Source organism: Macrobrachium nipponense, chromosome 38 (assembly GCF_015104395.2).
Source record: "Macrobrachium nipponense isolate FS-2020 chromosome 38, ASM1510439v2, whole genome shotgun sequence".
Classification (NCBI taxonomy): Eukaryota; Metazoa; Arthropoda; class Malacostraca; order Decapoda; family Palaemonidae; genus Macrobrachium; species Macrobrachium nipponense.
In genome coordinates, this window is record NC_061098.1 from 46,280,857 (window position 1) to 46,308,356 (window position 27,500).

A 27,500-nucleotide genomic window follows, 5' to 3' on the forward strand; every position below is an offset into this window, starting at 1 on the left:
GTGCGTTTCCAATGGAATGAATGGGAATGGGAATAAATGCATAACCCCATGAAGACCGAGGGACGCCCTCAGGATGACGCAGATCTCCTCTAATAAGTTTTCAGTCTTTTGGGATTCGAAGGATCCAGTACTTACTAAGGACGAGACTGACAGTTGTGAAGCCACGATTACCTCTTTAATACGTTCTCTGTAGCCTTTTTTACTATTATTATTTTTGGTATTAGGTAAACCTTTGGAAAATAAATAAACAATTCAGCTATTTATGCATGACATACTTTCTAATCAAATTTATAAGTATTTTCCACTAGTATCTCCAGACATATTCCGAGTAACAAACGACAACCTTCCTCTCTCGGCTCTTATGCACAAGGCAAAGAGGCACAGACCACGCAAAAGACACGCCAAGCCAGACAAGAGACAGAGAGACTGAAAGAAAAGACTTTTCTATTCCTCAAAAGTTTTCATAAGAAAAACAGTGTTTCTGTTTTCCCATGAAGTCCTAATATTCTTCTTTTACCCAAGGTCAAAAATAGTGAATATCTACATGCCTTAGGAATTGTGAAAAATGTCCTGTATTCTCATGGGACAGTTTGAGAGACAGCAAGCGAGAGAGAGAGAGAGAGAAGAGAGAGAGAGAGAGAGAGACGAGAGAGCGCCCGGACCTGGAGACGAGAGAGAGAGGAGAAGAAAAGAGAGAGAAGTACTTCTTTGGTGGTTATAAGGTCCCGTCTTTTTAAAAGACTTTAAATAATGATCATATATACGTGCATATATATATAATATATTATTATATATATATATGTATATATTATTATTATATATATATAAATAAATATAATATATATATATATATATATATATATATATATATATAATTCATAAATAGATACAAATGTATTAAAAAGAAAGGATAATAGTTTCAGGTAGTAGTGCATTTCATTTTGGGTATACACAGCAAGGCTCGCGTTGAAAGACATTTCTAAATTGTGGAATGATTCAGAGGAAGCCAAGAAGTTTGCTTAATAAGAATAAGACAGAGTGCTGCCGACACCGAGTGAAATGACGGTTTTTCACCGTCTAACTTGATTCACGTATCTCTGAAAGGTGGAAACTGGCTCCCCAGAACTCAGCTGAGAAGGAAAGTTTCAGATGCTTTTCGCCTCTTTGGGGAAATCACAAGCGAAGTTTCGTTGGGATCTGTGAATAGATCACGTGACAAGAAACAAGGGGGCCTCCTATCACACAATTTTGTTGATAAAAGAAAACATTATTCAAAGTGATTGTCAGTATAACCACAAAATTGACAGCATTCTTTACCCCAGATAAGATCTTTATTAGGGCATTTCTTCACACATAAAATAGAAGCTGGATAATGAAGAACCCATGATTTTCTAAAGGTTACACGTGATATTCTCCTCAAAGTTTGAGTGATAGGGGACGAGGGATCTTGCAAAGGAGGTTGCTGAGTCAAAAAATGTTTGCTCTTTGTGATAGATTTGTAAAAAAAAAATAAAGAGAGAGAGAGAGAGAGAGATAGATAGAGAGAGAGAGTAGGAGAGAGACGAGAGAGAGAGAGAGAGGAGAGAGAGGAGAAGAGAGATAGTTTGAGTATGGAGATCATTAGTGAAATCAGTTTTTTAAAGCTTCATCTCTTAGAGGGAAAAATGAGAACAAAATCTTGTGAGGTGATTACCAGGCGTGAACGAATTGGAACGAAAATTAAAGGTGAGTCATGTGAGAGAAAATTGTTCGTATTAAAAATAATAACTTTATGGAATATCAGTTAATTTCAAATAACAAGTTAATAATCATTTAATCCTTCTCTCTCCTGAGAACGAATTTCAGGTATTCGCAAAACAAACACCGGAAGACGTAAGCAAACGGAATCTCAAAAATAAAATATAATTACAAGATCTGTAACCTACGACTCATGACTCATTCAAAGCCCAAACAACGTAAATTAGAGTCGTGACTCTGGTAGGGCAACTATCATGAATAATTCCCTTTGGTTGTAAGATGGTCATAGCGAATAAATAATTCAGTGTTAAAGTATTATTTGTTAGTTAATGTATAAAGGTTCATGGCTGTCCTTTGTATAAAAACAAAAATATGGAATTATGAACATATCATTAGTAAATTCAGTGAATTTTATCATGCGCTGAAATCGATATTGGAATGAGTATTATGGGAAAAAGCTTTAAATTTAACCACTATTTTGCTTATTTCCTCCAGTTAAACACAAATAACATTATTTCGTTTTTAAAATAATTAAATTTAGTTTAAGTAAATCACTTTATGCTCCCCATTTCTCTTCTGAAATGATAATTCATTCCTCTCTCTCTCTCTCTCTCTCTCTCTCTCTCTCTCTCTCTCTCTCTCTCTCATACACACACACATACCAAACGCTATTCGAGTGGACCCAACATCAACGAGATCTGCATATAAAGCAGGAGAACTGTTGGACACTCACAGGGGTCCCCCCCACCCCCCAATTGTCCAATATTGTCTACTGAGGACGTCGTTTCTCCTGCTTCATTACCACAAATGAACCTGCATTTCCTCTCCCTACCTGAATGTCAGCGCGGTCTTTGTTGAATGAATTCCTGTTCTTAAGCAAATGGTTGTATAAGGAGTTATGAGAGGTTGAAACCGTTTCAGTATCATAAATGCAATTAGCATTCAGGGTATGTGGATCCTAACTGTTGTTCTGTTCAGTAAGGTTGATAGATGATGATCATCGTATTCAGCTTCATTTATGAGAGTGGATAGCTTGAGGGTTCAAGTATGTATGGTATTTAAAGATGGATATTTGTATTCGTTAGATATAAACCCTAAAGGATTATACATATCTCGTAATATATAATTATAATCTCATAATTATAGTCTCATCCCACAATTATATCTTATAAGCATTATAACTGACATAAGGTGGACTTGAATGGAACAACTAGTTATGTTGAATATATTCTTAACCGTAAAATATATATAATAATTACCGTTTGGTTAATAATGGAGAAACAATATAAAACATAATAAGAATATAAGCACCCGTTTCTCAAAAGGTTTTTATTATGATGCATTAAAGACAAACAACATATAATTAAATATGTAAAAAAAAAAAAAAATAAAAAAGCCTGTTTTCAATGACGATACTTCGATCAGAGGAGAAACTACCAGGAAAAGGAGAGAGGTACCACATACTCCGGGTATTGGTATATATATATATATATATATATATATATATATATATATATATATATATATATATATATATATATATAAAAGAATCCCACAGGAAAATGATAGTCAGAAATCTAAGCGCTTTCGTCTTTACTCAGACATTGTCAAGGAGCTAGTGAAGTACAATTGGAGAGAAGGGTCCCAGGTACAAAACAAGATCAAGAATACCATATGGTTAATTGTCAAAAGGGTAAAAATTAAAAGGGATAATCCAGGATTATCGGATATCACACGGTCACAAACCTAAACAGAACCGAAATTACAAAGTATCTTTGCAGTCCAAAACATGTAAAAACTGAATATATTAATTTTGTTGCTTACATTTATCTACAACTTTTTTCATTATGAAAGCATCAAGTTTAAATAAACCAATAATTAAATTTACAACATTATACTATTTGACTCAATGAAACAAGGTTCAATGATATTCCTTTTAATTATGTCATTATATGGGATTAAGGCTCTTGCTTGACTCCAGTTAAGTCTTGTTTATTTAAACTTGATGTTTTCATAATGAAAAAAGTTGTAGATAAATATAGGCAACATAATTAATATATTCAGTTTTTACATGTTTTGGACTGCAAAGATACTTTTTGTAATTTCGGCTAGGGTCAAATCTGTTTTAGTTTGTGACCGTGTGATATTCGATAATCCTGGATTATCTCTTTTAATTTTACCCTTTTGACAATTAACCATCTGGTATTCTTGATCTTGTTTTGTACCTGAGACCTTTCTCTCCAGTTGTACTTCACTAGCTCCTTGACAATGTCTGAGTAAAGACAAAAGCGCTTGGATTTCTGACTATCATTTTCCTGTGGGATTCACTTATTTATGAAGGCACGTGCATCCAATATATATATATATAATATATATATATATATATATATATTATATATAGTATATATATATATATATATATATATATATATATATATATATATATATATTATATATATATACATATATATATATATATATATATATATATATATATATATATATATATATATATATATATATATATATATATATATATATATATATATATATATATATTATATATATATATATATATATATATATATATATATATATATATATATATATATATATATATATATATATATCTATATATAATATATATATATATATATATATATATATATATATATATATATATAATATATATATATAATATATATATATATATATATATATATATATATAGTAAGTGAGTAAGTGATAAAGATTGTCAATAGATTCTCAGTATCACTAATCAAATCCCAAGTTAGGAAATGTGTTAGGCTTCATCACTTCTTTATCTAATTCCTAATTAAATCTCATGATATACATTTATTCCTCAGCCTATGTTATAGGAAAATTACAAGACTTTAACCAATTTTAGACCTATGATATATAACCCGATATTTTAACAGTCCAAAATAGAGTCACAAATGAGTCAGACTTAAATAAAAGAAAAAATACTTTAGCTCAACTCTAAAAACTTACTGCTAAGTCTAGGACTCTCATACGTCATGGGAAATCAAGGATTGGTTAAGAAGGCCAGAGAAAGCTTCCCCCACTTTTCCACAACCTATTCCAAGCGAGCACCTGGGGAAAACAGACAAGTTTTTTCCTCAGATTACTGTCATTCCTTTTATTAGCAAAGCACTGGATTGGGACTTATGCCTTCTTTTACCATCTTTTATAGTTACTATTTCATTCAAAATTTTGTAGATGTTGTAAATTGGTATGCAAGATTTTCCTATCAAAATATTAAACGTCAGGCAGGAACAGAATCAACACTTAGTTAAGTGAGTACATTAAGCAAGGAGAGCTTTATGTAACTTTTTGGATATTGTAAATTAACATACAAAATTGTTTTATGAAGATAGCAAAACTAAAAAGGAACAGAATTTACACTTATTAGTCGAGTAAAAAAAAGTATGTTCTTAAGTATTGCTCGAAACTCTTTATGTTTTTGGACACTTAACTTATTATTATGTTCGCCTTTTTATCATATCTGAAACATACTAATGTATTTATAATCTTTCCTTATCATTGATGTTATCAACAACATATAATTTTTATTTAGATAAGATAGAATAAAAACTTAAAATATCACATTCCTTAAAATTCATAGATTTTGTATTGCCGTAAATTATCTCGTAACTTCCTGGGAAGAAAAATATTCACATACAATTTCTTCTCTTTCTCGTAAATCCCTTTCGCATGAGGTCACCTTTTGAAGGCTTCATTGCACGTGTTATATAAAGCCCCGGCGCTGATGACATAGAATCCTTTAGCCCAACCGAAAGAAAAAAAAAAATTCGTTGCTCTCTGGCAGAGAGATCTGCGGACAATTATATATATATATATATAATATATAATATATATATTATAATAATATATTATATATATATATAACACACGTCAGGAAATCTTCGAGATAATAGTAGCAAAGGAAGCCCCAACATAAACCAGCACGAAAAGGGTCATAGTTTTATTACAATAAGAGACGTTTCATGCTGACGTCAGCACATCCTCAGTCTGCAATTAATAATAATATAAGCAAAATACATCACATTCATTAAATTACATATAAAAATTCAGAAAAATACACATAAAAATTTAAACTATGTATAAAATCTAAAGTAAAAACGAGGGTAAAAGATAAAAAAAATTATATACATAAGAACTTTTGATAAACAAAATCAATAATAACCTATTAGAGAGCAGAGAAAAGAAGGAATGAAAGCGTAACGGCCATACATGCTCAAAGAACCTCAGGCCAGAGAGAGAGGTGCGGCAAAGGTATTTGCATTCAAAGTGGGAGATAGGTGCTTTATATATAACGACTCAAGAGTAGTCAAGTATGTAGTTTGGCTGGTAGTGCCAATAATGGAAAATTGGCTCTTTTCAATGGAAATTTTGCATTTTGATGCGTCTATTCTGATATTTGAAAATTAAGTGTTCGAAATTCTAGATCCTGTCATATAGCTTAATCCCAAGTGGCTGTAATATTGAATCTGCAGTAAGCTTCGCGAGGAACCAACGTAACTTCCAAGAGATCTTTGGCATTCATATTCGTATACAACGTTGGACCTCATGAAGTTCTGCAGTTTATCCTTAAAATTAAAAAAAAAGCCACGGATCTTTTTCGGATTCATAAGAATAAAATTGAGCTCGAGAAAGCCAAATTCGCTCTAAAATGATTTTTACCATCCTTTGTCTTAATCTGTCAAGAGGGGAAAAAAAGGTATCATAGCAAACATGATAAGTTTGGGAACATTAAAATTTAACACTGGTTTCATCTTTGATTTGGTAAGAAGGTTGTTGACAATTCTGTGTACAAGTTCTTTCTGAAAAAAGTTTTTCGAAAAATACGCTACTAAAAAGTCTATTTCATGATGGAAGGCAATCCAATCTGATGTATATATTAGGGCTCTAAAAACAACTGTGGTTATTGCATTGGTCTTAAATCGAAAGAAACAATAACTAAAATAGTTCCTACTTAGACCTGTCAGAGTACTTTTTCGAAAAATAGTCGTATTAAATTCATGGTCAATACAAGTGACTTGGGTGATTACTGGTTTTTCCACCACACAATACACTAAACTTTTATTAAATAGTATTCACCAAAACACCATACTAAGTCCACATAAGGTGGAATAAAATCCAAATTCAATAAGAATGCAAAGTCAATTCAAGGAGACAAAGAAAATACCACAAAAAATACTTAATTTTGATACACATGTTTCAGACAGAAATATAAAACTGAACTTCAATAATACAGTAACCAATGAAAAACACTCTCTCAAATTCCTGCAAAAGAAAACAATTACACAATTAGGGACAGGACTTCAACACATACATACAAGAAGGAGAGAGGGTCCAGAAAGGAGGAGGTAAGCAAAAAGTAAGATTACCCTAACAAGTACACTCTAATATCCCTAACAACTTCCTCAAACGATTTATGGGTCTCCTCTTGGAGGACAATGACAACTCCACGTCTGGAGGCTTAATCTGGGTGGCAGGGAAAATTGGTCCCAAGCACACTGTGGTGGCGGGCAAAGTTCCACGATGTCCACTCAAGACTTCAGCAGTGGAATAATGGCCGTGATCCCAATAATATAAAACAGGTATAAATATTATTACCTTGGGACAGAGAGGTCCCCTTGGCTAATACTGAACCAAGGGTGCCTGCACAAAGTGATGAATATAATATCCAGGCTGCAGGGCAAGATAATCCAATGGGAGCTTAACCAGCGTCCACTAGCAACTTTCAATTATTGTGAGGAATCAGTCTAGCAGCAAAGTTTGGGGGTACAGACACACACTGAGGCAAACTCCTTCACGAGTAAACCTCAATCCCTCTGATATCGAGGGCGCCCAGGCACGTAACTAAAATTACGAAACAATCGTTCGCCAATATAAAACACCCAGATAACCACCAGTGAGAGACAAAAAGCTAAATAATGATATATATATATATATATATATATATATATATATATATATATATATATATATATATATATATATTTGTTTCAATCAAATTTGTCAAATTAACATTTGACAAATTTAAGTTTGGAAAACAATATCCTTCATGTGGTGTCTGCTTTCATTAATGCAATTCTGAGGGCGTCCTTGGAAGTTGGCCTCCCCCACTCTCTCTCCAACATATCTCGGTCAATTTGGGCAACTTCCTCGGTATTGAACAACTTCTTTCAAATCCTACAGTGTAGGGGGCTTATGCTCATTGTGACGAAGTGCCAAGTATCTGGTTACTACACTTACTATTCATTAACTGATACCTCACAAAAGCCTGACACCTGAACCCTCATCACAGGTATTAAACGACTGAATACTCTAAAGGCAACAGTGATCCCTTAACAACTTACCAGTATTGCAAAAAATCAGACTAAGTTCATCTAAACAGGTGTGAGGTAATCTTGTAAGTAATTAAATTAATCAAAGGACATCACTTCATGAACAACTTTAAAAGTCTAAGTATTTCCCTGTTTTCAGAAGTCTAAGCACTTCCCTGGTTCTAAGTCACTTCAAGTGAATTGAAGGAAAACATTTCAATTACCACGTCGATGTTTCTATATAACATAAATATAATCATAACTAAATGCAAATATACTGGTTAGAAATGAAAACACTTATAAAAATTTTAAATACAGAAATTTATTATTAAACTCAAAATTTATAAGTGAAATTCACAATATCAGGGAAAATTACTGTTACTTGAAAACAAAGTAAAGTTTAATTCTTGAATCAAATTACGTAAAATTAAATCAAAATTAATTTATCACAAACCTTTAGAAAATTAATTCAAACAAAATTCAAAAGTGTTAGGCAATAATTTAAAATTTTAAATTAATTCACAAGTGTTAAACAATAATAAAATTTGAAAAGAATTCTAAGTAAATGCAAATTAATTCACAAGTGTTAAATTTAATTAAATGTGCGATGATTAAGCAATGAGAATAACTAAGTCAATTAATTCGTGAATGCAAATGAAAACACAGAAAAATGTGGACAATATCAAAATAAAAAGGCACACTTCAACAAGAAAATGAACAAATGTACAAAAATTAAACAAACAAAAAACACAAAAATCAGCAATGTGTAAAAGTGTAAATCTTTTCACTCAAAACACTGTAACCATCAGTTTTTACCAAACCTTCGTAACCATCTGTTATTAGTTAACCACTGTTCCTATCCGTTATTAGTTTCTTACCAAATCATCATAACCATTAGATATTAGTTGTAACTAATAAAAATATAACACACTTTACCCTTTTGGTATACCAACTTCTTTCTTTGCTGCAGTCTTGTTTTACACTTCCACAAAAACCAGTCACCATTACAACAACAATGTTTGTTAAGATTCCACAAAAAATACTATTTAACACTAAATAAACTCTAAGAAATACCAAATATGAAATTCTCAAGTTACGAGTGACCAATTTACGTTACGTTAAAATAATCTCAAGGATGTCGAAGGGGAGAGAGAGAGAGAGAGAGAGAGAGAGAGAGAGAGAGAGAGAGAGTGAGAATGTTAACGCCTCAAGAATCTAAGATCTAATGAAATTCTCTTCCCTTGTAAAAGCTGGACTGGGGATCTGGCACAAAAGGTTTTTGGCACAATTCTTCTAGAAGCTTCGAAATCTTACGCAACTTTCACACAAAATGTGTTACCTGCACGTGGCTTTGACAAAGACATACACGTATGAGTCCCGTCTGCTCAAAAAAGACACGTACTCTATTCGATCGACCGAAGCAGAAGGCCCTTATCTTACTTGATGACAAATTCTCAAAACACAAATGAAGATTCGAGCTCTCTTATCAAACGTGTTGACAAATTAGAAAAGCAAACAGATCTCGCAGTTCCTCTAATCTCACAATGCTGACATAATAGGGAAACAATCATAGTCTCGAATGGACAAAGAAAATCTCTCTCTTTTTACGTTATATATATATTCTTTTGCATTATGTTATGCGAAAACTGAACACATATTTAAAACATACTATCTCTAAGCTATCTAGGAATCTGAAAAAAATTTTGCACAATTCTACATAACATTTTATGTAGAGGAGATATATTTTTTATCACGGTGTTGAATCCAACGATTCGCAACAAGATAAATAATCAGCAACTACATTGCTTTTGCCACTAATGTGCTGCACTCTTAATTTATACTGTTGCAGGCACAGAGACCACCTGGTAAGTCTTTGATTATGATTGTTCATTCTCTGGATAAATGATAGTGGATTGTGATCAGACAACACTAAAATTTCTTCATTCCTAGGTCTATTCACATACACTTCAAATTTTTTCAATGCATTGATTAAGGCTAAAGTTTCCTTCTCGATTGTCGAGTATACTTTCTGATGTTTTTTCAATTTTGTAGACATGAAGCACATAGGATGGTAGATATTATTTTCATCTTCTTGAAGTAGAACAGCTCCAATACCACAGTCTGACACATCAACTTGTATCACAAATTTCTTATCGAAGTCTGGAGCTTGAAGTACTGGTCTTGAAGTTAAAATGGCTTTTACCTTCTCAAAGGATTCTTGATACTCTGGAGTCCAAACAAACTTGGCTTTGGGACTAGTTAAGTCTGTCAAGGGATCTACTATGGCTGAGATATTTGGGCAGAAACGACGATAGAATCCAGCCATGCCTAAAAATCTCTGTAGCTGTTTCCTGGTAGTAGGTGGGGTAGCATTACGGATACCTTCTACATTAGCATTTACTGGAGCAAGAAGGCCTTTCCCAACTTCAAACCCAAGATACTGTACAGTTGCCTTGCCAGACTCACTCTTCTCTAGGTTGACTGTTAATCCTGCTTCTTGAAGTTTCTTAAAAACTTTCCTCAGATTCTTCAGATGTTCTTCCCACGTTGTAGAGTAAATCCTTCTATTGATCCTAGCAGTTGATCCATCACTCGTTGAAATGTTGCCGGTGCATTCATCGGACCAAACGGCAGAACAGTATACTGATACAGTTCAAAAGGAGTAATAAAAGCTGACAGCAACTTGGCATTCTCATCTAAGGGAACTTGATAATATCCTTTCAACAAGTCTATCCTGGAAACAAACTTGGCTTGCCCAATATTATCAAGTAACTGATCTATAAGAGGCAAAGGATAATTATCAGCCACACTGATTGAATTAAGTTTCCTATAATCAGTACACATCCTAATGAACCATCTGGTTTCTTCACTAAGACATATGGAGAACTGAAGTGACTTGAACTGGGTTCTGCTAATCCATGTTGCAGCAAATACTCAATTTCTTTCTTCAAAACATCTCAATGAAAGGTTTTCCATCTTCTTGAATCTTGATTCATGCTTGGTCAGATCAGTACCCCTAAGCACATCTGAAAAAATTTCTGGAAAACTTCTAATTGCTTCACTTAAGTCTTCACCTTATTCAACACTCAGATGTTTCAGTTTATTCTCCAAATTTTCCAAAATTTAAGAATTATTAATCTTGCTTGCAGCTCCCAATTCGTAGCTATCATCATCTTCTGTAGATAAAGTTGTTTCTCTTGACTCACTTTCAAATTTTCTAAAGAGAATTTTCTAATCTCTTTCAACCTTTTCCTTAAGTTCTTCACATACTCTCCTTGGCTTTCTTCTTGATTTTCTTCCCAATTTTCTGCAAGAATCTTCAATGGTCCTCTCACTTCTCTACCAAAAATCATTTCAATAGGTGAACATCCCATACTTTCTTGATAAGCACTCCTAACTTCAAACAACATTAATGGTAAACCAACATCCCATTCTCTTCCTGACTCAGAACAATACTTTGCCAGCATACTTTTCGATGTTTGGTGGAACCTTTCCAAGGCACCTTGAGTTTCTGGATGATAGGCAATGGATAACTGTTGTTTCACTCCTAACAAATTCATCACATCCTGGAATAACTTTGAAGTAAAGTTTGTTCCTCTGTCACTTTGTACTATTTCTGGTATGCCAAACTTTGAGAAAAACAAGTTTTTCAGCAACTATCTTGGCAGATATGTTTCTAACAGGGATTGCTTCTGGATATCTTGTCACAGGACACATTAATGTTAACAAATACTCATTTCCCTTCTTTGTTTTTGGCAGCGGTCCAACCATGTCTATAATCACTTTGCTAAAGGGTTCTCCTCTAACTTCTATAGGTTGTAGGGGGACTTTCTTGATGGTTTCATTCAGTTTTCCAGCTATCTGGCAGGTATGACACTCACGACAGAACCTGCTAACATCTTTGTGAAGTCCAGGCCAGGAAAAATATTTCATGATATTCTCCAAAGTCTTCCTGATTCCCATATGTCCAGACTCATGAGCTACTGCAACCACTTACTTCCTCAAACGGATATGAAATCAAAATTTTATGATATTCGCCCCATACAGCATCTCCTGGTATATCTGTAGGTCTATACTTCCTCATCAGCAAACCTTCCTACAGATAATAATAGGTAGGAGTTTGTTGCATCTCTTCTCGATCAACAACTCTGAAAAACAAATCAGTTAACGATGCATCCTTCTTCTGCAAGTCCATTAGCTTTTCCCTTGTCACTTGACCAACTTCGAGGATTGAATTCTCAATATCTGCTAACTCAGCTACTGTAGTTTCACTACTGTCTTCAGGAACACTTTGACTACTCGAAGTCTCTTCAGGAACATCAGGTTCTTCTTCTTCGCCGTCGTCTTCTTCAATCTTCTTGGGAAATCTCTTCTTGGTCAGCACTATGGGAAACTTCACTTCCCTGGAATAATTCTTCTAAGCACAAAGATCCTTCACTTGATCCTTCTTGGGTGTGTAAATCCTCAGTTTCTTCAATTGCAGTCGTAGTCCTCTTCATACTTCTGGTAGTTAAACAACTAGGAAACAGGTGGGGGTTATTCCTTTCCAACTCTACTGTAGGAATAATCCTCAATGGTTTATCTGTCACTAGAGGACAAGGAATAAATGCACACCACCAACTTCATTTCTCCAACCGAACATGTACACCTTCCACAGCCAGTGAATCCTTTACAGCAAAATCCACATCCTCTGTCACCAATTCACATGACAGGTGTAAGCAGCATATAGCAGTTACTTCCTCTCCTCCTATACCCTTCAAAATAACTGAATCTCCTGTGAGACTCTTCTCTGAGGGTGAGAACCACGTACTACCACACTATGGTTACTCCCTGTATCACGTAATATCTTGACTGGTACCTGCACACTTCCTTCTTGAGTTGACAGCATACCCTCATAGATATATGGCTTAAAAGCCTCCACACTGCTGAGCCACTCACTGCTTGATGTAACATTTCCACTTGTTGCTAAACATTCAGCTTGTTTAGTCTCATTCTTCTCTGGAGTCTGATTCTTTCCCACACTTAGTTTGTTTCACCTGGTCACCTTTCCCAACTTGACCAACTGGCTTTGACTGCTGTTGATTCCGGTAACACTCTTGACTGTAGTGTCCTACTCTTCCACACTTGAAACAGACAACATTAGGTGTCTGTAACTGTCTTGAAAAACTGGATGAGGATTTCACATTAGCTTGCTGAGTTGTATTACCTTGTGTACTCGTGGTAGTATCACTTGTAGGTTTCCCATTAAATTTGTTCCTGTTATTTGGATAAGACTTAAAACCTGGGCGCTGTTGACTCTGGTACTTGACATTGTAAGTACATTTACTACTGATTATATTGTAATCTTCCCTCAGTGTAGCAGCTTTGTCAAGTTTCTTCACCTCTCTCTCTCTCAAATAGGCTCTTATATGTTCAGGAATTCCCTTAAGATACTGTTCAAGAGCAAGTAACTCTTCTAACTCATCAAAAGTTTTTACTTTAGCAGCTTCTACCCAACGTTTGAAACACCTTCTCACTTTGTAAGCATAATCTAAGAATGTTCCCTTCTCATCTTTTCTTAAATTTCTGAATCTTTCATTGTAGTACTCTGGGGTCATCTGGTAAACTTGTAGCACACTGCGTTTAAGTACCTTGTAGTCTTTACACTGATCAGCTGTTAAGGCTAGATAAGCACTTCTCCCTTCACCAATTAAGACACTTTGTAGCAAAACTGACCATTTATCTTCTGGCCATCCCATACCTGCAGCCACTTTCTCAAAGTGATCAAAAAACTCACCTGGAGCTTCTTCAGTAAACTTAGGGATTAACTACAAATACATCAAATACAGGGTCTTGATTACCTTGGTTAGGGTTAGACGGTGTTACAGGTTGTGGATCTAGCTCTTATCAATTCCATTTCCCTTTCATATCTTGCAATTTCTCTTTCCTCTTTTATCCTTTCTCTTTCCTCTTCTGCTACTTTTTCTTCTTCTATTTCTCTTCTTTCTTGTTTTTCCCTGTCTATTCTTTCTCTTTCAGCTTGCATTTTTAGCTTAATCAAATTCTCTTCTGCTTCAATGTGTCTAAGCTCTAATTCTGCATCACTTTTCTCTTTCTTTTCTGCTTGCTTATTTATGAGATAAGCACATGCTACATTCAACAACTCTTGAGCCAATTCTAACTCACATTCATCAATGATTCCATAGCAATACATCTTATTTGTGCCTTTACCATACTAGTAGACACATAACCACCACATGCCACTGCTAAAGCGCTCCACTGTGCCTTAGTCAGAGTGGTTTCAATAATACTTGGATGGAAGGGGCTGCTAAAAATTCCTGAACCTTGAACTGAGCCATTTTCCTCTAAGTAATCAACTTACAATTCAATACAATAAATGCAAAACAAAATCATATGGTCACTCTCCTAACAAAATATATCCCTAACACCACCAGTATATACTAGAGTGATAATGAAATCTGCTTTCTCTCGGGTCTCTGGGCACCATTAATACTTGTGACGAAGTCCCAAGTATCTGGTTACTACACTTACCATTCATTAACTGATACCTCACAAAAGCCAGACACCTGAACCCTCATCACAAGTATTAAACAACTGAATACTCTAAAGGCAACAGTGATCCCTTAACAACTAACTTACCAGTATTGCAGAAAATCAGACTAAGTTCATCAAAACAGGTGTGAGGTAATCTTGTAAGTAATTAAATTAATCAAAGGGCATCACTCCATCACCAACTTAAAAGTCTAAGTATTTCCCTGATTTCAGAAGTCTAAGTACTTCCCTGGTTCTAAGTCACTTCAAGTAAATTGAAGGAAAGCAGATCAATTACCACTCTATGTTTCTACCTAACATAAATATAATCATAACTAAATGCATATATACTGGTTAGAAATGAAAACACTTGAGAAATTCACAATATCAGGGAAAATTACTGTTACTTGAAAACAAAGTAAAGTTTATTAATTCTTGAATCAAATTAAGTAAAATTAAATCAAAATTAATTATCACAAAATTCAAGAAAATTAATTCAATCAAAATTCAAAAGTGTTAGGCAATAATTGAAAATTTGAAATTAATTCACAAGTGCTAAACAATAATAAAACTTGAAAATAATTCTATGTAAATGCAAATTAATTCACAAGTGATAATTTAATTAAATGTGCAATGATTAAGCAAGGAAACTAACTAAGTCAATTAAATTGTGAATGCAAATGAAAACACAGAAAAATGTGGACAATATCGAAATAAAAAGGCACACTTCAATAAGAAAATGAACAAATTCACAAAAATGAAACAAACACAAAACACAAAAATCAGCAATGTGTAAAAGTGTAAATCTTTTCACTCAAAACATTGTAACCATCAGTTTTTACCAAACCTTCGTAATCATCTGTTATTAGTTAACCACTGTTCCTATCCGTTACTAGTTTCTTACCAAACCCTCATAACCATGAGATATTAGTTGGAACTAATAAAAATATAACACACTTTACCCTTTTGGTATACCTACTTCTTTCTTTGCTACAGTCTTGTTTTACACTTTCACAAAAACCAGGCGCCGTTACAACAACAATGTTTGTTAAGATTCCACAAAACACACTATTTAACACTAAATAAACTCTAAGAAATATCAAATATGAAATTCTCAAGTTACAAGTGACCAATTTACGTTACGTTAATATAATCTCAAGGATGGAGAGAGAGAGAAGAGAAGAGAAGAGGAAGGAGAGGAGAGAGAATGAGGAAGAGAGAGAGAGGAGAGAGAGACGAGAGAGAGAGAGAGAGAGAGGAGATAGAGAGAGAGAGAGAGAGAGAGAGAGAGAGAGAGAGAGAGAGAGAGAGATTCTAACGCCTCAAGAATCTAAGATCTAATGAAATTCTCTTCCCTTTTAAAAGCTGGATGGGGATCTGGCACAAAAAGTTTTTGGCACAATTCTTCTAGAAGCTTCGAAATCTTACGCAACTTTCGCACATAATGTGTTAACTGCACGTGGTTTTGACAAAGACATACACGTATGAGTCCAGTCTGTTCAAAAAAGACATGTACAGTGGGGCCTCACTTAGTAGTGGATCAGCAATCACGGATTCAGTTAATTACAGGTTTTTCCTTGGCCCACATCTCAGTCTATATCGCTGGTATGAATCCAAGCATCACAGGCTTGTCCATGGTAGGCTAAGCCTCGTCTGGTTCTGATAACCAGCAAATGCATTAACAGATTCACATTATGATATTAACTGACAATAAAGGTAATAAAACCATCCTCACCTTATATATTATTGGCATATCTTCATAATATATAGCCTATTCATGGAATAATTCCACATCATTGACATCAACTTGTAGTTGAGTGGCCAGCAGAAATGTAAACATTGAGCTACACTTCACAGCGACCTTTGTCATTCTTAACATTTTTAGAAATGTTAATGGTAGTAGTGTAATTTCAGTAGCAATAACATTTAGGAAAACATTAATTTTCAATTCGAACTTCATTATTGTTTTGGTATAATGTAATCAACTTCTCTGAACACTGCAATCATACAAACAATAATTTTCATAGATTATTGTATTGTTGTTTGCGATCGGCGACGAAGCGTAAACGTAAGAAAACCATTTTTACCTTATATATTATTGTCATATATTCATAATAAAATGCATATCTTATATATTATTGGCTTATCTTCATACTAAAAAGCCTCTTCAAGGAATAATTCCTCGTGGAATGCATTTTTCAAAAGACAAAAATACACTTTACAAGTTTAGAGTATGCACTGATTACTTTATTTTGATGTGATTACATTAATATTACAGTATGGTACTGTAAGCAGTGCAGTAACTATTTTTTATCATAAATGTATATTCATTCACATAAAAAATAAGTATGATCACCGTGACGTCACCAAACCTACAGTCTCATTCGTACATACTATTTTAACATAATGTGATTAGTGGTTACACCATTCTTCAAACTACATTGTATTTTACATAAGTATCCTCTAAACTCTATCATAAATCACTTTACTTACTTTTTTTTGGAGCCCAAATACTATTATCCCGGAAAATTAACAAAATCGCTAATTTTATCATAGAGCAAGATTCACTAATTACTGTGTTTTCTTCTTCTTTTCATGACTAAATGCATTTTTAGGATAAACTCATTTACACATTTTCAAATACTATGAATGTAAATAGCAAAATCTCAATCTCTCTCTCTCTCTCATCACTTACAGAAAAAACTATAATACTGATCTATTATTGTCGTAATAAAAGAACAAGATGGTCCCCGACATTTGTAGACACAAATGTGTTGCCATGTTTTTATTCTTTCTGTGATTTACGAAACTGTGCTTCAATACAACTTTTATAGTTGACTCAATGATTATCACATATTATAACAGTATACAAGAGAATATCTTATCACTACCGATGTTGCATTTCTTATCACCATAAAAATATTTAAAATACAAATTTCATTGTTATTCTCGAACTAAGCAAGTCAAGCTGCTCTCTCAAGCTATAAAACAATTACTCTCCTCCTAAGCTGCTCTCTCTCTCTCTCTCTTCTCTCTCTCTCTCTCTCTCTCTCTCTCAATGAAATATGAATTACTGTATCATAATATCATAAACTATTATGTACAAAATATAAAAAATAATAATAATTCCATTAATAAATTAGTTCCTTATAGCAACAATTGTTTTCCAAAATAATTTTTTCGGTAATAAACGTCCATCAGCTGATTCTAAACGTAAACAAAAGGCAAAAATAGATTTTTATTGCTGTATAGTTGGGTGCTGTAATCATTACAGTAAATAATGTTTTTTTTTATCATAAATATGTTCATTCATGAAATATATATACTATGTACTTTTAGTTTGGTGCAGCAGCCAAATCATGAAAATAGAAAGGAATTGTTAGGTACTATACTTTTGTTTGCTGATCTGATGAAGGGGAAATTAAAGATAGGAAATAATAACTTTGAATCTGTCTTGAATTTAGTTTAAGGTGATAGATGAAGACATATTTGGTGCTTGAACTAAAGTAGGCAGTTATAAACATTGAAATAGTGGCCTTGGGTGGGTTACTTATTAAATTAGGCAGTTTAAAGAAATTTTTGAGGGGGGTATGAGGGGGGTACCAGGATAACACGGGTATTTACTTATCACGAGGGGTTCTGGGCCCTATCCCCCGTGATTATCGAGGCCCTACTGTACTCTATTCGATCGACTGAAGCAGAAGGCCCTTATCTTACTTGATGACAGATTCTCAAAACACAAATGAAGATTCGAGCTCGCTTATCAAATGTGTTGACAAATTAGAAAAGCAAACAGATCTCACAGTTCCTCTAATCTCACAATGCTGACAAAATAGGGAAACAATCGTAGTTTCGAATGGACAAAGAAAATCTCTCTCTTTTTACGTTATATATATATCCTTTTACATTATGTTATGCGAAATCTGAACACACATTTAAAACATCCTATCTCTAAGCTATCTAGGAATCTGAAAAAAATGTTGCACATCCCCACAAGAAATAGTCACAAATGGACAAATCAGGGGACTGAGGGGCCAAGGAGTGTCACCAAACCTATTAATGAGGTGGTCAATGGACGTTCTTCGCCTTCTCTTCGGTGACACCTGTATCATCTTTAGCTTCAGAGGGAAGAAATGTTTCTCCCTGTTACCAGTGAAGAAGAACCTCATTATAAATTCAAATACCCAGAGTATCTGGTACCTCTCTCCTCTTCCCAGTACTTTTCCCTCTGAGCAAATATAAGGTTAGAAAATCCATTGAAAAACGGCCGTTCTTGTTTATTTATTTATTTATTTTTTTTGCATATTTCTTTACATATTGTTTGTCTTTAATGTATCACAATGTCATGGTAATCGCTTTATAGCGAGGAATCATATATGAAAGGAAAGAAAAGTGCATCTTCTTTGAGTAGGTCTGCAGCAAGGAGGTATTCGAGCACATGTTGAAGGCGTCTGTTCTCATGATTGTTCGAGAATCCCCAGGTGGGTTGTGGAACTCCAGTACCGTCGCTAGAAATGCTGCGTATTATGATGCAACATTTCATCGAGAGTCTTCTAGAGGGATGATGACGTTCGCTGGTAAAGTTCCACCCTTTTCAGCCCCGCCCCAGATCGCCATATATATATATGACTGAGGAAGTAGAGAAGATCATATCATCAGAGAGATCGTCAGAGAGATAAGAGAAGAAGGAAGAGACGAAGGATAAGATAGGAAGAGGATGCACGAGAGTGTGAATGGAAACAAGTCAAGACTGCAGTTGGCAGTCGGAGAGAGAGAGATATATATGTCTTGGCGTTGAACAACCTATTTCAGAGAAGAAGCGTCCTTCAAGTGGTTTTGAGGAGTAACTCACCCTTCGAGTTTCAAGACTAAGACATTCCTTCCTGTAATATGAAGTCAAGAAGACGTCTGAAGTTTCTACTCATCTACTGTCCCTTTTATGAAGCCCTCGCTTCGATCACTGATTTTGACAGCTGCAAAACGGCCAGCTAGTATCTCATTACCGCACTGTTTCCCCACTTTACAAATTGTAAGATTTTATTTTGTTATGTAAATAGTAGAAACCACTTTGCATTTATCTTTGTTAGTAAGTTTGTAAATAAATTTCTGTTCTATTTGAGTTTCTTTCTATATTCGTATCCTGAGTTTCAACTGTTGGTGGTGAATCCTTTTTGTTTATTATAATAAAAAACTTGAGTGGATCACACAATGAAAAAATATATATTGAGAAACGATGTTCAATTTCTTATTATCTTTTATATTGTTTCTCTATATCTAACCAAACGGTAATTTTTATATGTATTTTACTATTACGAATATATTCAACATAACTTTCCCATTCATGACAACCTGCTATCAGATATAATCCTTATGAGATCAAATTATCAGATGACATTATAATCATGGATTACGATATACAGGCAGTCCCCGGGTTACAACGGCTCCGGCTTATGACGTTCCAAGGTTACAACGCTTTTTCCTAAATATTCATTGAAAAATCCGCCCTGGGTTACGACGTTTGTTCCGACGTTACGACGCTGACGCTTACGACGCTCCGAGTTAACGACGCTTTTAAAAAACGCATACTATGATAAAAATCCTTTATAGTTTAGCACAGTATATTAATAAAAATAAGTTTCTGGTTAGATTACAACAAAAATTTTGAGGTTATGATGATTTTTGACACTTTTTATGTCGTATTTTTCTATGTTTTTTAGTGACGCCTCATATGCGGAACTAGTTTCCGAGCGAATGTATACACTAGCTTATGATGCGCAAAGTTATAACAGTATCCAAAAGTGCAAATAATGAAAAAATCATTGCTTGTTCCCAGTAATGATAACAAAACTAAGTTTCTGGTTAGATTACAACGCAAATTCCAAGGTTACGACGGTTTCTTATGCTTTTTAACGATACCTCATATGCAGAACTAGTTTCTGAGCAGAGGGCGCAAAAATTAATTTACGCTATTAACTGTATGGTAAATTGACCAAACAACGACCTAGCAGGGTCGAAGACGCTATGGAGCGTAACAATACCAAACAACGCCACTTCAATTGTGTGCTTGCCTTCATATCGCTAGGTTGTGTCTTGCTACGTTGCTGATTTTTTTGCATTTTTCGTGCCTTTACTATGGCTCCCAAACGGCAGAGTACTTCCTCCGATGATAGTTCATCCAAGAAGAGGAAAGTCATCACCATGGAGGTAAAATACGACGTCATTAAGCGGTCTGAGAAGGGAGAGACCAACACCGAGATAGGTCATGCTTTGGGCCTGAGCAGGACGACGGTGGTAACCATAGTGAAGGATACGGAACGTATTCTGAAGCACGTTAAGGATACTGCCCTGATGAAGTCAACGGTGATCAACGAGAAGCAACGTAGCCAGAGCATTGTGGAAATGGAGAAGTTGCTGATGATCTGGCTGGAGTACCAGAACCAGCGACGTGTTCCGGTGAGCTTAAGTGTGATCCAGGAGAAGGCTAGAGAGCTGCATGAGGCAGTAGTGAAAAATTTTGGAGAAGGCAGTGCTGGTGGTGAATTTTCCGCCAGTAGAGGTTGGTTTAACCGTTTTAAGGCTCGTGCAAATTTGCATAATGTGAAGCTGCAAGGTGAAGCTGCTAGTGCTGATAGCGAAGCAGCAGAAAGTTTTCTTAGTGGTTTGGCTGAAATAATTAAGGATGGTGGTTACACGGCTCACCAAGTTTTTAATGTAGATGAGACTGGCTTATTTTGGAGAAGAATGCCCAACCGTACGTACCTTTCCAAGGAGGAGAAGTCAGCACCTGGCCATAAAGCTGGTAAGAAGCGACTGACTTTGCTGTTTGGGGCAAATGCAAGTGGCAATTTGAAACTTAAACCTTTGCTAGTGTATTTGGCTGAGAATCCAACGGCTTTCAAGGGCATTTTCAAGAGTCAACTCCCTGTTATTTGGAAATCTAACAAGAAGGCTTGGGTTACCTTGATGGTCTTCGAAGATTGGTTATATGACCATTTCGTGCCAGCAGTGGAACAGTATTTGTCTTCGAAGGGTCTGCCTTTTAAGGTGATTTAGTTTTAGACAATCCCCCTGGTCAACCTTCAAATTTGAGCAACATGCACCCTAATGTGAAGGTGGTGTACCTTCCACCCTATACCACATCGCTGATACAGCCGATGGACCAGGGAGTAATTGCTACTACCTAAGAAGGACAATACGCTCTGCTTTGAGGGTCATCGAAGGTAACAAGGAGTTGACTTTGAAACAGTTTTGGAAGGGCTACAACCTCGCTGAAGCAGTCAGGAATATTGCAAGTGCTTGGGACGAGGTCAAGATGACCACTTTAAATGGGGCCTGGAAGAAACTGTGTCCACAGTTTGTACACAGTTTTGAAGGCTTTGACCATGCAGAAGACGTCGAGACTGTGAAGAGGAAAATCGTAGGGCTAAGCAAGAGGCTGAAACTAGATCTTGAATCTGCTGATGTTACAGAGCTGCTGGCATCCCATGGAGAGGAATTGTCAGCAGCGGACCTCCTTGTGCTGGAGGAGCAGATGATTGAGGAGGAGTTAGAGGTACCAGAGCCAAAACCCAGGACATTAACTGTGAAAGGCTTGTCAGAGGGTTTTACTCATCGGGAGAGAGCCTTGGCTTCTTTTGAGGGAGAAGACCCTAACGTTGCCAGGTTTGACAAAATCAGGAGAGGGATCATGGATTTGGTGACGTTCTACAAGGAGACCCTGAAGGAGAAGCAGATGAAGAAAAGTGTGCGGTCCAGGCTTGATGCTTTCTTTCACAAGTCTCCAGTACCACCACCTCCCACTCCTAGTCCTGGTAAGGAAATCTGAACTCTTTTACTAATTTATTTTGTTTACATACTGTAATATAAAATGTGTTAATTTTTTAATGTAACATATACTAAATGTTAGAGTAAATTGTAACTTGTAAATTGTAATTTTCATCATTTGTATTTTATTGCAGAAGTGGTGACAATTCCAGATCCCCCTGTACCTGGACCCTCTGTAGCAGCCCGTCCACCTCCATCAGGTAAGAAATTTAATTTTTCTCATTTTCATGTTGGAAATTATTTACTACATTATGACATACATACACTACTACCATGTGTTTGATGTTGCATAATCTAATATTTTTCTTTTTGTGTCATTCCAGACCCCTTTGATAGTGACGATGACCCAGATGACCATGAGCCTCTCCATGGTTTGGATGTCTCACCCTATTCATCAGGTAAGGAATCCTTAACAAATTTTTTAAATGTTTTATAAATTGATAATAGAAATTTTATAAAAAGTGTACATATGCACACTAAATACTAAATCCACCTTATTTATGTACCCTATCATTCTTTCCAGATCTAGATGTATCCTCTTCAGAGCCAAAATCAGTTGATACGACTAGTATCACCTCTCCAACTCCATCAGGTAAAAGAATTCTTCATTTTTTATATTATACATATGTCAAACAGTTAATAATATGTACAGTAGTTAATACATACTCTATCATTTTTATTTTGGATAATTCCAGACTCCCAAGCACCTGCACATCCCACTCCATAGCCCAGCCACTCTCATCTACCATATGCCCATCCCAGTTAGCAAGCCAACCGCTAGCATTTGGTAAGGACACTTTTTTTTATGAATGTTTATATTATACATATGTAATAACTATGTACTACATACTACATACATAGTGTACTACTTTACCAATCATATGTACATTATCATTCCAGACTGACATGCACTTTGTGACTTACATAAACCAGACCTCTACATAGGCTACATCTCTTCATTTCGCTAAAGGTAAGGAATTCTCAGTTGTTTTTAATGTGTACATATACAGTACTAAATTGTTAATTATGGAACAGTACATTTTGTACTTAAGTGGTTACATACTGTCCTTTAATATTCTATATCATACCAGACTGCCCATCATCTTTTCAAGCTCTCTCATCCTAGCCTGTCATCTGTATAAAGCACACTGAAGTTAGGTATGGAATTCATCCCTATCATTGCAGGCTCCCTACACATGCATACTACCTCCATCTCCATCTCCCACAACCTAGCTAACAGCTTTGAGACTCACTAAAAGTTAGTAAGTATGTAAGGAATTCTAACTAAGTTTTATACATGTTATATCTTATAAACCACTGTATGGTATTACATACTGTATGTAACTTACTATGCATAGAGGACTTACATAATATTTTTAGTACATTCCAGAATCCCAGAACCCCCTGAATGATGTAGGCTATGGGGCCACATAAAACTTTGTCCAGGGTTACATAGCACGACAACTTTAAACTAAAAGTAAGGAATTACACATACATTAACTCTTTTACTTTTGATATACTCTAATTTACATATTGCATTCAGGACTGTGTAGTATTTTGTACTAATTGTGTATACTTTTACCTTCCAGAACCACCACTTTTGGATGAAAATATGCAACTCCAGGTTGTACATCAAACTTCAGAAAACTATACATGTAGTGCAACAGTAACCAAAGGATTATAATAATAATTTTACCTTCAAAAACCACCATTTTCTGATGAAAATATAACTTCAGGTTGTACATAAAACTTCAGGAAACTATACATGTAGTGTAACTGTAACCTAAGGATTACACTAAGGTTTTTACCTTCAAGAACCACCATTTTCTGATGAAAATATAACTCCAGGTTGTACATAGAACTTAAGGAAACTACATGTAGTGTAAACAAAGGACTACAAGTAAGGTTTTTATAACTTTTTATTAGTTTAAGACATTTTTCCGACGTCGTTCCGGCTTACGACGATTTTTGGTTACGACACGTCTTAAGAACGGAACCCCCGTCGTAACCCGGGGACTGCTGTATATGTATAATCCTTAGGGTTTATATTTCATGAATACAAATATCTATCTTTAGATATCATACAAACTTGAACCCTCAAGCTATCCACTCTCATTAATGAAGTTAAATACGAAGATCAACCTTATTGAACAGAACAAAAGTTAAGATTCACATACCCTGAATAGTAATTGCATTTACGAAAGTGAAACATTTGTAACCTCTCATAATTCCTTATGGAACAATTTTTCTGGCACGCCCCCCCCCCCCCCCCCCCCACGCCCCCCCCCCCCCCCAACCCCCCCCCACAACCACCAAAGGATTCCATTCAACGAAGACCGTACTGGCATCCAGGTAAGGAGAGGAAATGCAGGTTCATTTGTGATAATGAAGCAGGAGGGACGACGTCGTCAGTAGACAATATTGCACAATTTTTTTGGGGGGGAGACCCCTGTGAGGGTCCAATAGTCCCCCTGCTTTATATGCAGATCTCGTAGATATTGGGTCCACTCGAAATAGCATGAAGAGACGTGTAGCGTTCGGTATGAGAGAGAGAGAGAGAGAGGAGAGAGAGAGAGAGCTTACCTTACACTTTGTTCGGGTTGCCCCAGGTCCCACTGCCAGTGAGACAACTCTAATGTCTACCTAAGAATTGCTAATAATCTTCAAATCTTGGATGGTCTGGGATGCAGCTTAGATATGTGTCGTGCTTATTCTTAAACACATCTACGCTCACTCCTGATATGTTCCTCAGATGAGCTGAACGCATTGAATAGACGCTGCATTGTCCGATGCTGGTGCGTGGTGGATTGATGTCCTGGGTGGTTTCCTTATTTTTCCTGTATAGTTTTGGGCACTATTAATCTACCTTTGCTTGCTCTTTCTGAGAGAGAGAGAGAGAGAGAGAGAGAGAGAGAGAGAGAGAGGAATGAGTTATCATTTCAGAAGAGAATTACCGAGCATAAAGTGATTTACTTAAACCAAATTTCATTATTTTTTAAATGAAATAATATATTTGTGTTTAACTAGAGGAAACAAGCAAAATAAAAGTTAGTAGTTAAAGTATTTTGTCTCATAATTATTCAGTCCAATATTGATTTCATGCGCATTTCAAAATTCACTAAATTTACTAATGATATGTCTATACTTCTATACTTTTATTTTTAGACAAACGACAGCTATAACCCTTTATACGTTAACCAACAAATAATATATTTATTCGCTATGAACATCTTTACAACTAAAGGGAATTATTCATGATAGTTACCCTAGCAGAGTCACGACTCCAATTCATAATGTTTGGGCTTTGAATGATGCTTAGGTCACAGATCTTGTAATTATATTTTATTGTCGTAATTCATTTTGCTTACGTCTTCCGGTGATTTGTTTTACAAATACCTGAAATTTGTTCTCGGGCAAGAGAGGGGTTGAATGGTTATCAACTTGTCATTTGAAATTAACTGAAGATTTATGAAAATATTTTCTGATATTCCATAAAGTTATTATTTGTCATACCAACAATTTTCTCTCAAATGACTCACCTGAAATTCTCTTTCATATTTGTTCACGCCTGGCAATCACCTCACAAAATTGTGTTCTCGCTTTTCCCTCTAAGAGATGAAGCTTTAAAAAAACCGATTTCATTAATGATCTTCACACTCAAAGTCTCTCTCTCTCTCGCTCTCTCTCTCTCTCTCTCTTCCTCTCTCTCTCTCTCTCTCTCTATCACTTTTTTTTTTTTTACAAATCTACCACAAAGAGCAAAACTTTCTCGACTCGGCAACTTCCTTTGCAAGTTCCCTGTCCCCTATCTCTCAATCTTTGCCCATCTATTTGACTCAAGACTTCCTTTGAGGAGATTATCACGCCTAACCTTTAGAAAAATCATAGGTTCTTCATTATCTTGTTTTTATTTTATGTGTGAAGAAATGCCACAATCAATATCTTATCTGGGCTAAAGAGTGCAGTAAATTTATGGTTATACGAATAATCACTTTGAATAATGTTTTCCTTTATCAATAACATTGTGTGGCAGGAGGATCCCTTGTTTCTTGTCACATGATCTATTCACTGATCCCAAAGAAACTTCGCTTGTGATTTTCCCAAAGAGGGGAAATGCATCTAAAACGGTCCTTGTCAGCTGAGTTCCGGAAGAGCCTGTTTCCCCACCTTGATAGAGATGCACGACTTAAACTAGACAGTGAAGAACCGTCCTTTCCACTCGTGTCGGTAGCACTCTGTCTAATTTCTATTAAGCAAACTTCTTGGCTTCCTCTGCATAATTCCACAATTTAGAAATGTCTTTCAACGCGAGCCTTGCTGTGTATACCCAAATGAAATGCATTACTACCTGAAGCTATTCTCCTTTCTTTTCAATACATTTTTATAGCTATTTAAGATAGATATACATATATATATATATATATATATATATATATATATATATATATATATATATATATATATATATATATATATATGTTATATATATATATATATATATATATATATATATATATATCTATATATATATATATATATATATATATATATATATATATATATTTAGCCAAGGCCACAGGAGTGTTTTTATCTCGGGACAATCTGGGAAGGTACTGTCTAATGCTTTGTTTTTACAGCATTAATAATATCACATGATCATTGGGAGGGGGCTAAAGATGTTTTATATTGTAATAATATAACTTGTAGTAGTATTACTGAATCCGCTTCTATCAATTATCACAGTGAATGAATGTAATATATATATATTATATATATATATATATATATATATATATATATATATATATATATATATATATATATATATATATATATATATATATATATATAAGTCATATCACACATTACCGTGATTCATATACATATATCGAGCTACAAATGTCCTTTAATATCTAATTCGCTCAACCTCGGAATTAATATATTTCATATATGTTTAACTGAAGGGTAATTTCTTCAGCGATAATAGAATTGACGGCTGACGGGCACGAACCATCGACATCTTCAATTCCAGGA